At 34.9% G+C, this 11405-nt stretch overlaps 1 long non-coding RNA gene and 1 pseudogene across 1 annotated transcript; both read right to left on the bottom strand.

Annotated features, from left to right (window-relative positions):
• Positions 1–11405, bottom strand: part of LOC122604228 — an 81595-nt pseudogene that overhangs the window by 47994 nt on the left and 22196 nt on the right.
• On the bottom strand, positions 57–6492 carry LOC122602674. Its single transcript, XR_006324364.1, has 4 exons — positions 6447–6492; positions 1393–1589; positions 1104–1303; positions 57–492 (listed from the first exon to the last, which is right to left on the bottom strand). It is a non-coding gene; the product is annotated as an uncharacterized LOC122602674 (long non-coding RNA).

Here is an 11405-nt window from a genome sequence, read left to right as displayed (position 1 = left end):
AAACTTTATCAAAAATCTCTAAGCTGATAAAGACTTTTTTTTTTACTAAAGAGCGCAGTACCTCATTATCTTATTAACCACAAATTTCATACAAAAATTTTAACATCTTTCAATGATGGACATACCCACCACCTACTAGACATGAACGAAAAATGCAAGAGAATCCTATTCTATACGTCATTCAATAAAGGATTTTACATTTCTACAAGATATACCAATCAAAATTCTAACTATACAAAATACTGCATCAGCTTGTAAGTAACCAGCCGTGTATGTTCCAACACCTGCAGACCATTCTTCAAATCAGATATTGTTGCAATTTCAACTCATGTACCCGCACACAACAAAAAACCAGCACTTAAGCACCTGCAACTGCACACACTACAAGACCAACACTTAAGCACCTGCAACTGCACACTCTAGAAAGACCAGCTCTTGCACCAAACCTGCATTTAGCCCTAATGCGTCTCCCTTTTTAACTCTTCATAAGCCCTGCAACTCTTAAATGTTAAACTGAGAGACTTGAACTGGGACTTGGCTATAAGGACAGCACATGTTCTTGGATACATAAAGTAGTGATTTTTAGAAGTTTGATACACACAATAGACCCATTTAAATTGATACATTATGTAAATCTTGCGCTATAGTTTGATACAATTCCAAGCATATAACCCTTTAGCAAATGACAAACTTTGATGAGGTGGCATAATGAACCACCTTGTATTTGCCTTAAGTTTAATCTACTTGAGAAAAAAAAAAAAAGTATTGGTAGCCCATTGGTAGGGTCTTTGACCTAGGGAAAATCCACCAGGGTTTGAATCTCACTTCCTACATGTGTAGGAGTGGATTATTAGGGGGGTTTTCGAGAGTTCTGGGTTTCATCCCAGGCATGCATGGTACGAGCACCGCATACTGCCCAATTGGATGTCACTGTGGTGTTTCGAATGTTAACTGCTAACTACTAACTCGTTGTTCAAAAAAAAAACAAATAAATAAATAAAATACATTTGGAAGTTCATAAAAATTAGAGAGAAAAATATACCAATATGAAACAATTAATAAACTAAACAAAGAATAACGAATAATAGTAAGTAGTACAATACCTGCAAGGAGGAAGCAATCAAGTGTGATTTGGTTTCATGTAAAGCAAATTGAATGAAATTCTGGTAACAAACAGTTGATGATGACTCTACTTGGATTGAACAACACAACCTCAGCATCATAATTTTTGTATAAATATGAAACTTGAGGTTGATAATGATGATAAACACTTCATTATAACAGCAGCAGTAGCAGTGCGGGACTGTCAATAGAGAGAGTGCAGAAAAAAAGTAGGGCGTTAAACAAAGCAACGGATCAGGCAACAGAACATAAAATTTTTGAAAGGGTTACCTTCAGTTTCACTATACTGCTTAGGTGATAGATTTAAATATAGTTGGATTTCTCTCAGAAATCAACCATATCACGGTCGTCACGTATACAGTATACATAATATAGGCTTATAAAAAAGACAACATAATTCCATCTCAAACTGCAGAACAAACCCAACAGTCCTGCTACAATAGTACAATGTAGTCCTGCGGTCCTGCCTGAAAGACGCCTCTCAGCAACAAAATATCATGAAACCAGCAACTAAGAGCAACCCGAAAAATAAAATTTTCAGAAAAACACAAACTTATTATTATACCAAATCAAATTCCCTAACAATTGAAATAATATGAACATATAAGAGCAACCCAAAAAAACAAAATTTCAGAAAAACAAGAACTTATATTATACAAAATTTCGCAGTGGGGCGGATTGGGTATTGTTGTTGTTGATACCAAATTTCCTTTATATATATAAAAATGGAAATGAGAGGCTCAGATCTGTTTTGGCAACGGAACAAGCGGATTACATCGCCATGGCTGCAGTAATAAAACAGAGGTTGCAAAGTGTCTTGCCATCCTCTAATACTGCCCCGCCAAGATGCTGGTAATCTCAAAATCTTGTCCTCGTTTTCGACTGAAATCACATGTTTTATCACAGCCTTCTTTTCTTTACCAATCCCTCTTTAATTTAACTCAAGAATGCAGTGTTAAGTAACAACCACAGCAAGATCAGCCGACATGTATATTCAAAAATTATCATTATTCAAGAATCAATGTCTCCCCAAAGTCACATATGATATCCAAACACAACAAGAGACTCCCTTGGCTTAGATATAGCCAGAATTCCACAAAATCAGTTTGATAAATTACCCGGAAGATTTATCTCTTTAATTCTTTGGCAGTCAAATCAAAAGACATGATCAGAAAATGTGATTGAGATCAACTATCTTCAGCATCAAGCATATCAAAAGCAACTCGATAAGTAAACCTAAGAATAACAACTTGAGACCGTAGAAGTCTAATTGATTAGCGGGGCAGATTGGAAGATAGAATACTCCAAGTCCCGATGCTCAAAGTATAAAACTCGAACTTAGAATACTCCAAGTCCTGATGCTCATAGTATAAAACTCGAACTTTCCAAGGGATGCTAATGCCAGACATATCAATTCATTTAATCTTGAGAATAGTAGGATCAAAAGTGACAGGGTGAACCACAAAACCAATAGCATTAACAGCCCCAACGTTAACAAGGTTTTCATTCGGAGAATCGTATATATATGGCACTTGAATACCAAAGATTTCCTATAAGTGAAGGATTCCAAAGAACAACTAACTCTGTTCCATCAAAGTCAGGGCAAATCATCATCTAAATAGCCATAATAAACTCTAAAGCACAACAAACCGTGAGAGCTACCAAAAACACTGTGTCAAGAAGGGTAGAAATAAATTCTTGTTGGACAAAACTATCATTATCAACAAAACTTTCTCCGTACCGTGCCTTAAAAATGACACGATCATCGGGGGGCTGAGGGTGTCAAACCCCCTACGAACCAATAAAATCGGGGCTATCGATCAAACACTTCCGATGGTTTTGATACTGATCGGAATTGGATTAATATAGCTTTAAAGGAAGCCTTTTCAAGATTTCCGCTTAAATTTCAAATACAGTGATATATTCAGACACTTTGATTTTGATTATGTTTGGGGGAATATGAGTCAATGTTGAATATGCAGTGGAGAAATTAAGTATACTACGAGTAAGAAGAAAATATTTTTGGAATAAAAAGTGATACATTCCGTAACAAAAAAATACTAAAAAAAAGCATGATACCAGCAAGTAACTAGCAAATCTTTAGCAAGTTAAGATATACAGATAAATTGAGCAACCTCATTTGATAATAAGTGTAAATTAGGACTGCAAATTAATACATGACATATAATCTAAAACATCCATCATCATGACTAAAACAAAATCATTTCTATCTTACCAAATTCCTTCAAAATTGACAGAATATGAACATCTAAGAGCAAACTGAAAAATAAAATTTCAAAAAAGCACACACTCATATCATACCACCTTTTGCAGTGTGGCGGGATTGGGTATCTTTGTTGTTGATACCAATATGCCATTATTAAAGAAAACAATGAAGATGAGAGGCTCAGATCAATATAAGCAACCGAACAAGAGGGTTACACCGCCAAGGCTGCGGTAATAAAACAGAGGTTGCAAAGTGTCTTGCCATTTACTTATACTGCCCTGCCAAGATACGGGTAATCTCAAAATCTTGTCCCGGCTGATTTCGACTCAGATCACATGTTTAATCATCACCGCCCTCTTTAAAAAAACTCAAGAACGCAGTGTTAAGTAATCACAGCCCTCTTTAAAAAAACTCAAGAACACAGTGTTAAGTAACAACAGCAACATCAGCCAACATGTATATATTCAAGAATTCATCCTGTAGTCAAGAAATCACTTTGCTTTTATGACAATAGGGTCATTTTTACTCAGAAACAATCTAGGTGTGTCTACCAGATAGTTGTTAGACTCTTACTAGTTACGATTTGACTCTAACGAGCCGAGTCAAGTTACACGAGTTGACAACTATGGTCTACCCTTTAAAAAAATGAGATGAAATGAAATGAAAATGATAAGGGAGTTGGTTTTCCCTGATGAAGGTCACTAGATAGATATATGCATTCAGGAACATATATATATATATATGCATTCAGGAACATATATATATATATGTATGCATTCAGGAACATATATATATATATATAGAGAGAGAGAGAGAGAAAGGAGAGTGGTTGTTGTGGTATGAAAAGGTGGAAATCACAGGCGGGGAAGAGGCAGCAACCACCGTCACAAACCATTATTCCTCTCCCTCTTGGCCTCATTCTCTGAGTCGTAAGAAGAACACCCCCAATAAACTTTATATAGAAAATGAAAATGAGAGGCTCAGATCAGTTTTGGCAACCGAACAAGCGGATTACACCGACATGGCTGCAGTAAGTAAACAGAGGTTGCAAAGTGTGTGACACTTGCTATCCTCAAACACTGCCCCGCCAAGATGCGGGTAGTCTCAACTCAGATCATATGTTTAATCATCACGACCTTCTTTTCTTAAATAAATAATAACAATAAGGGACAGTAAAGTAACAACAGCAACAGCAAGCAATATGTATATTCAAGAATTATGATTATTCGAGAAATTACTTTGCTATAGTGAAAATAGGGCCATTTTTACTAAGAAATGATGTGGGTGTGCGCTGCTCAACAACCTCTCTATCCCATCAAAACAATATAAAATAAAATGATAAGGGAGTAGGTTTTCCCTGTTGAGCATCTCTATTTGTGATTAGTTACTGATCGGATATATGTAACCATCTAACTTATCAGTGTTTCCATAAAAGAACACATAAAAAGGAATACTTGTCTCAATCAATCCCAAGATTATCAATGGCTTCCAAGTTAGGATTGTAAATTTCAAGTTAGACATATTGTTTGTGTTGTTGTTGTTGTGTTTCCAGTATAAGTTCACCAGTCTTTCTAAATCCAAGTAACGTCTTTACAGTGGCATGTGGCACTTCGATGTTGTAAACGACCTGTTAACAAACTGATACGTGTCCCCCAACTCCCTATGGTATCCAAGCTCCAAAAGAGACTCCCTTAGCTTAGATATAGTCTGAATTCTACAAAATCAGTTTGATAAACTACCCAGAAGATTTATCTCTATAAATCCTTTGGTAGTCAAATCAACTGACATGATCAGAAGATGTGATTGAGATCGACCATCTTCAGCATCAAGCATATCAAAAGCATCCCAATAAGTAAACCTATCGATAACAACTTGAGACCCCCCAAGTCTAATTGATTTGCGGGGCAGATTGGTAGATAGAATACTCGAAGTCCCGGTGCTCAAAGCATAAACCCGAACTTTCCAAGGGATGCTAATGCAAGACATATCAACATATTTGATCTTGAGAATAGTAGGATTAAAAGTGACAGGACAAACCCCAAAAACAATAGTATCAACAACCCAGCCATAACAAAGTTTTCATTCAATGAATCATATATATTAAAGAAAATGAAAATGAGAGGCTCAGATCTATTTTGGCAACGGAACAAGCAGATTACACTGCCATGGCTGCAGTAAGTAAACAGAGGTTGCAAAGTGTCTTGCCATCCTCTAATACTGCCCCGCCAAGATGCGGGTAATCTCAAAATCTTGTCACGATTTTCGACTCGGATCACACGTTTAATCATCACAGCCTTCATATCTTTTCCTATCATTTTTTAAGAAAACTCAAGAATGCAGAGTTAAGTAACAACAACAGCAACATCAGCCGACATGTATATTCAAGAATTATGATAATTCAAGAAATCAATGTCTCCCCAAAATTCCCTATGGTATCCAAGCACAACAAGAGACTCCGTTAGCTTGGATATAGTCTGAATTCTACAAAATCGGTTTTATAAACTACCCGGAAGATTTATCTTTTTAAATTCTTTGGCGGTCAAATCAAATGACATGATCAATATATGTGATTGAGATAGACTATCTTCCGTATCAGGCATATCAAAAGCAACCAGATAAGTAAACCTATGGATAACAACTTGAGACCCTCCAAGTCTCATATTTGCGGGGCAGATTGGTATATATAATTTTAAAAAAATACTCCAAGTCCTGGTGCTCAAAGTAAAAACTCGAACTTTCCAAGGGATGCTAATGCCATACAAATCGATACATTTAATCTTGAGAATAGTAGGATCAAAAGTGACAGGACAAACCCCAAAACCAATAGCATTAATTACCTAACCTTAACAAGGTTTTTATTTGGAGAATCATATATATATATGGCACTTGAATACCAACGGATTTCCTAAGTGAAGGATTCCAAAGAACAACCAACTCTGTTACATCAAAGTCAGAGCAATCATCATCTAAATAACCATAATAACCTCTAAAACACAACAAACCGTGAGAGCTACCAACAACACTAAGTGTGTCAAGAACTGTAGGAATAAATTATTGTTGGACAAAGCTATCATTATCAACAAAACTTTCTTCGTACCTTAAAATGAAACGATCAACAGGGGGCTGAGGGTGTCGAACCCCCTATGAACAATAAAATCGGGGCTATCGATCAAACACTTCCATGGTTTTGATACTGATCGGAATTGGATTAATAGCTTTAAAGGAAGCCTTTTCATGATTTCCGCCTGAATTTCAAAAAAAAGGGATACGTTCAAAAATTTTGATTTTTATTATTTTGGGGGGGAATATGAATGCATATTGGAAAAAAAATTACTGAAAAAAAAGTATGATACCAGGAACTAACTAGCAAATCTTTAGCAATAACTTGGAACAAGATAAGATATACAAATAAAACGGAGCAATCTGATTCGATAATAAGTGAAAATTGGGACTGTAAACTAGTACAGTACATATAATCTAAAACATCCATCATCATAACTAAAACAAAATCATTTCTATCTGATCAAATTCCTTAACAATTGACATAATATGAACATCTAAGAGCAAACTGGAAAATAAAATTTCAGAAAAGCACAAACTTGTATCATACCAAATTTCGCAGAGCAGGCGGCATTGGGTATCTTTGTTATTGATACCAAATTTTTATTATTAAAGAAAAACAATGAAAATGAGAGGCTCAGATCAGTTTTAGCAACGAAACAAGCGGATTACACCGCCATGGCTGCAGTAATTAAACAGGGGTTGCAAAGTTTGTTGCCATCCTCTAATACTGCCCTGCCAAGATACGGGTAATCTCGAAATCTTGTCCCGGTTGGTTTTCGACTCGAATCACATGTTTAATCATCACAACCCTCTTTAAAAAAAACTCGAGAATACATTGTTTAGTAACAACAACAGTAACATCAGTCAAGAAAGCACCTTGCTTTTATGACAATAGGGTCATTTTTAATCAGATACGATCTGGGTGTTTCTACCCGATAGTTGTTAGACTCTTACAAGCCGAGTCAAGTTACACGAGTCGACATATATGCCTATATGGTCTACCCCATCAAGAAAATGAAATGAAATGAAATGAAAATCATGAGGGAGTTGGTTTTCCCTAATGAGGGTGGTTGGTGTGGGTATGAAAAGGTGGAAATCACAGGCGGGGGAGAGGCGGCAACCACCCTCACAAACCATTATTCCTCTCCCTCTTGGCCTCATTCTTTTGAGTCGTAAGCAGAACACCCCCAATTTAGTTTTTTGGTGGTTGTAGTTATATCTCTTCAGAAACCCGCCCCAGCCAATTAACCTCCCGGGGTTCAGTTCGGGCTCGGGTTTTGTCGTGTCAGGTTCGGTTTCATGGGTTGAACCGGATGGACTTGCTTTGTTAATTCCAAAAATGGTTTGATCGACATCTTCAATGTCTTTTGTTGGAGTCTTGATCGTTTTCTTTATGTGTGGAAAAAAACGTAGTTAAAAGAACTTATAAGAAAATCAAATTCAATGGTATTGTGTTTGAAAAAAGATAGTGTTATCGAGTGGGGTATTTTAAAGAAGAAGAGTAAGAAATGAAAGAAACAAAAGCAAACAATAAAAGCATGTGTACTTGTATAGTGACCGTTTATTTTCTAAAAATAAAAATCATTTGGGAACTTAAAAATGAGTAGTATTAAGTTGTTTTTATAATGAGCGAATAACATTTATTATTTAATTACCATAATTTTGAAAAAGGAAAAAGAAATAGGAAACAAAATGCTTTGTAGTATAGTATAGAAATAGATATATTAGGGGATATTTGGTGATTTATCTTGAAATTTCATTAGCTCTCAACCAGTCTCTAAATGCGTTATTTCTATTTATCTATTTAAAAACATTTTCAAAACAAAAAACCTTTTAAAAAAATACCCAAAGAATTTGATCCGGCCCATTTTAAACATAACAAAACTAGCGCTATACTTGGTTGTTGGTCGGGGATAACAACCAAACACCGACTTGAATGCGGGTCATGAAGTTTAACATGTCAACCGTTGCCATCAGACTAAGAAAAAACAAACGGTTAAACAATAAATCTTAAATTTTAAATGCAAAATTTAGTGGCTAAAAATAAAATTGCAAACATTCATAAAAGATATAAAAACTACAAATTTTTATGGTGAAAAAGAAACTATCGTATTATGAAGAAGAAAAAAATAATCCATGAGCATTAAATTTTGGGCTTTTTACTTGAAAAGTACCTTAACTTGTCACTTTTTTACTTTATTAAGGTACAAACAAAATTCCGTCCTATTATGGGGGAAAAAAACCGGCTAAACCAACTATGTTGGGTCTACCATCATGTAGCCAGTCATTTTTCCTTTTTAATTTCGTTTTGAGTTTTTTTATTCAGTCATATTAGTTACTTGGATTTTCCAACTCGTTTTTAATTATATATATATATATATATATTTCTTTATCTTCTTGGCAACCATCAACAAAATAAAGTCTGCACCCCCTAAATTCATCATATTCATATCATCTCATTATCAACATCATCTCAAATCCGGAGAGTACAACATCAAACCACACAAAATCCAAATCAATTTATTATCCAAATCCAAATTAAGTTCAAAAACATACCATATATATGAAAATTGGATTCTTTTCTTTTCCTCTCCCAAATTCAATTCAAGTTTCTAGCATATACTAAAAAAAACTAATCAATCTCTACATCATCATCACCATCATCCTCTACATCATCATCACCATCATCCGCCAACTGCTACTTAATCTAGTGTTTTGATGATGGTAGCGGATGTTGGAGATGATGGTAGTGATGGTGATGTCGGCGGCTTGCTACACCGTAGATAATCTCGACATAACCAAAGTGTACAAAATCGTACTCTGTTAACCAAAGGAAAAAGAAAGAAAATCAACAAAAATCTTCCATAACTTTTCCGGTGAACTGTTGAGTTTCCGGCGAATGTCATAATCGATTTTTGTTGGCTAAGGGTTGTACGGATTGAGAAACTGAGAACTTTGATCCAAATTTTAAGTCATAACTCGAAGAAACAACAAAGTTATCGTAAGTTTAATTTTTCCAGCGAGATTAAGAATTTTCCGACTAGTCTCAATCGGATTAATTTCTGGTCATGGTTTGTTCGCGGTTTGATTCTGAGCGTTTTGGTGTTAATCTCGTTTTCTAATTCGAAGTAACGAAGAAGTAATCTGGATTATAAGTTTTCCGGCGAGGTGGTTACATTTCCGGCCGCCGTGTTGTTCTTCATCTTTTCTGCAGCAAACACCGTGTTGTTCTTCATCTTTTCTGATACATGGGGTATCATCAATGGGTGTGGCTCCTTCGATCAGCAAGGTGTGTGCTTTAATTCGTGAGTATCTAGAAAAAAGAAAAAATAATAAATAATAAATAAATAAACTGATCGAAGCTCTTTTTTCTAACATGTCTTTTGTTTCTTTCAGATTAACGTTGTAAAACCAAAAGGAAAATGCAAGAGAAAATGATAGATAATCCATTAATATGTCTTTTGATTTTGAAATCTGGGTTTGTGGTTTTTTAGTGGCTTTGATATATATATATATATATATATATATTAAAAAGATAGGGTTAGCCGGTTAGGTGGAGTGCTAATGTACACATGGCTGCCAAGTAAGTGTTTACCTGCTACATGTCATGTCTCAGCCGGTCAAATCCCAACATAGTTGGTTTAGCCGGTTTTTTCCCCACAATAGGACGGAATTTTGTTTGTATCTCAATAAAGTAAAAAGTGACAAGTTGAGGTACTTTCCAAATAAAAAGCCCTTAAGTTTTAATGATAAAAAGAAACTAAAGATATGGTTTAAATACGAAGCACTAAAATGTAAAGAAGGCAAAATGACAAGTGCACACCACGTTGATTAAAAAACACGAAAAACAAACAAAAGTGATGAGTTAATGTTAGCCAACTAACTTCACTGTTCACGCAAATTCTCTTTTCATAATGTATAACGGAGTAGATTTTGGGCATTTGTTTATTTACAAAGTTTTGTTAGACCATTTGTAAAAGAAATGTAAAATGAAGTGGTGAATAAAAATGATTAAAACATGGATGGTTGTCTTTAAATGGAAAAAAAAAAGTGATAGAAGATAAATGAAATGTGATAAATGGAGAATATTATATAAGGTAAAAATGGGACAAGTGTAGTCATATATTTTGTTGACGAGCATAGTGTTCGCGCGTTGCGACGGCTTAAAGGTTATAATAACATAAAAGGGAGGCGATGGTGGAGATGGAGGGAGACGGTAAAGAATGAGGGCGGCGACGGAGGGTGATAGAAGGTCGATGAGAGTGTGTAATGATTAGAGAAAAGGGGGAACTTAGGGTATATAAGGGTTTAATGTTTAAGTACGGGTATTTTAGAAAGAAAAAAAGTGTTAGAACTTTAAGAAATCCAATATTCTCTATAAGGGGGTATAGATATTATTAGTTTGATTTTGATTAACTATAGTTGAATATTGTGGGAGTATAATGAGGTACTCCACGTCTCCATTCGTCCGATTTTAAATATCATAATTCGACTTTTTGAATATTTTTGTCTTTCAACTTTGACTGTAATTATCTTTGGTTGTATTATGTAATATTTGATATAAAATATATGAATGAATTATGTTTTAAATGTATTTTTTATTGATATAATTTTCGTCAATTATTATATAGCACTATCAAAAAAATTTAGGTATTAAAGTTGCAAGAAAAACAATAAAACAATTAAATTTGAATATGTTTAACTATATAAAAGTCTTATTTATGTACTACATGTATGCTACGCAATGCGCTAGCGTTGTGGTAACGGTGGTGGCTATGACAGATGACAGCGATGACCGTGACGGTTGGTAGGGGCGGCGGTAGTAGTAGCAATGATCGTTAATGTACAATTAATTGATGTATAATTAGAGAGAAAAAACAAACCCAGATGTCGTATAACGACTCGCTATTAACAAAAAAATTCAATAATTCCAAAGAGCCCATATTTTGTTTTGCTAGTAATTTATAATATACTAAAAAGTTATATAAATGTA

The sequence above is a fragment of the Erigeron canadensis genome, chromosome 6 (assembly GCF_010389155.1).
Source record: "Erigeron canadensis isolate Cc75 chromosome 6, C_canadensis_v1, whole genome shotgun sequence".
Classification (NCBI taxonomy): domain Eukaryota; kingdom Viridiplantae; phylum Streptophyta; class Magnoliopsida; order Asterales; family Asteraceae; genus Erigeron; species Erigeron canadensis.
The sequence above is the reverse complement of the archived record's forward strand: the minus strand, read 5'-3'. Positions and strand labels throughout refer to the sequence as shown.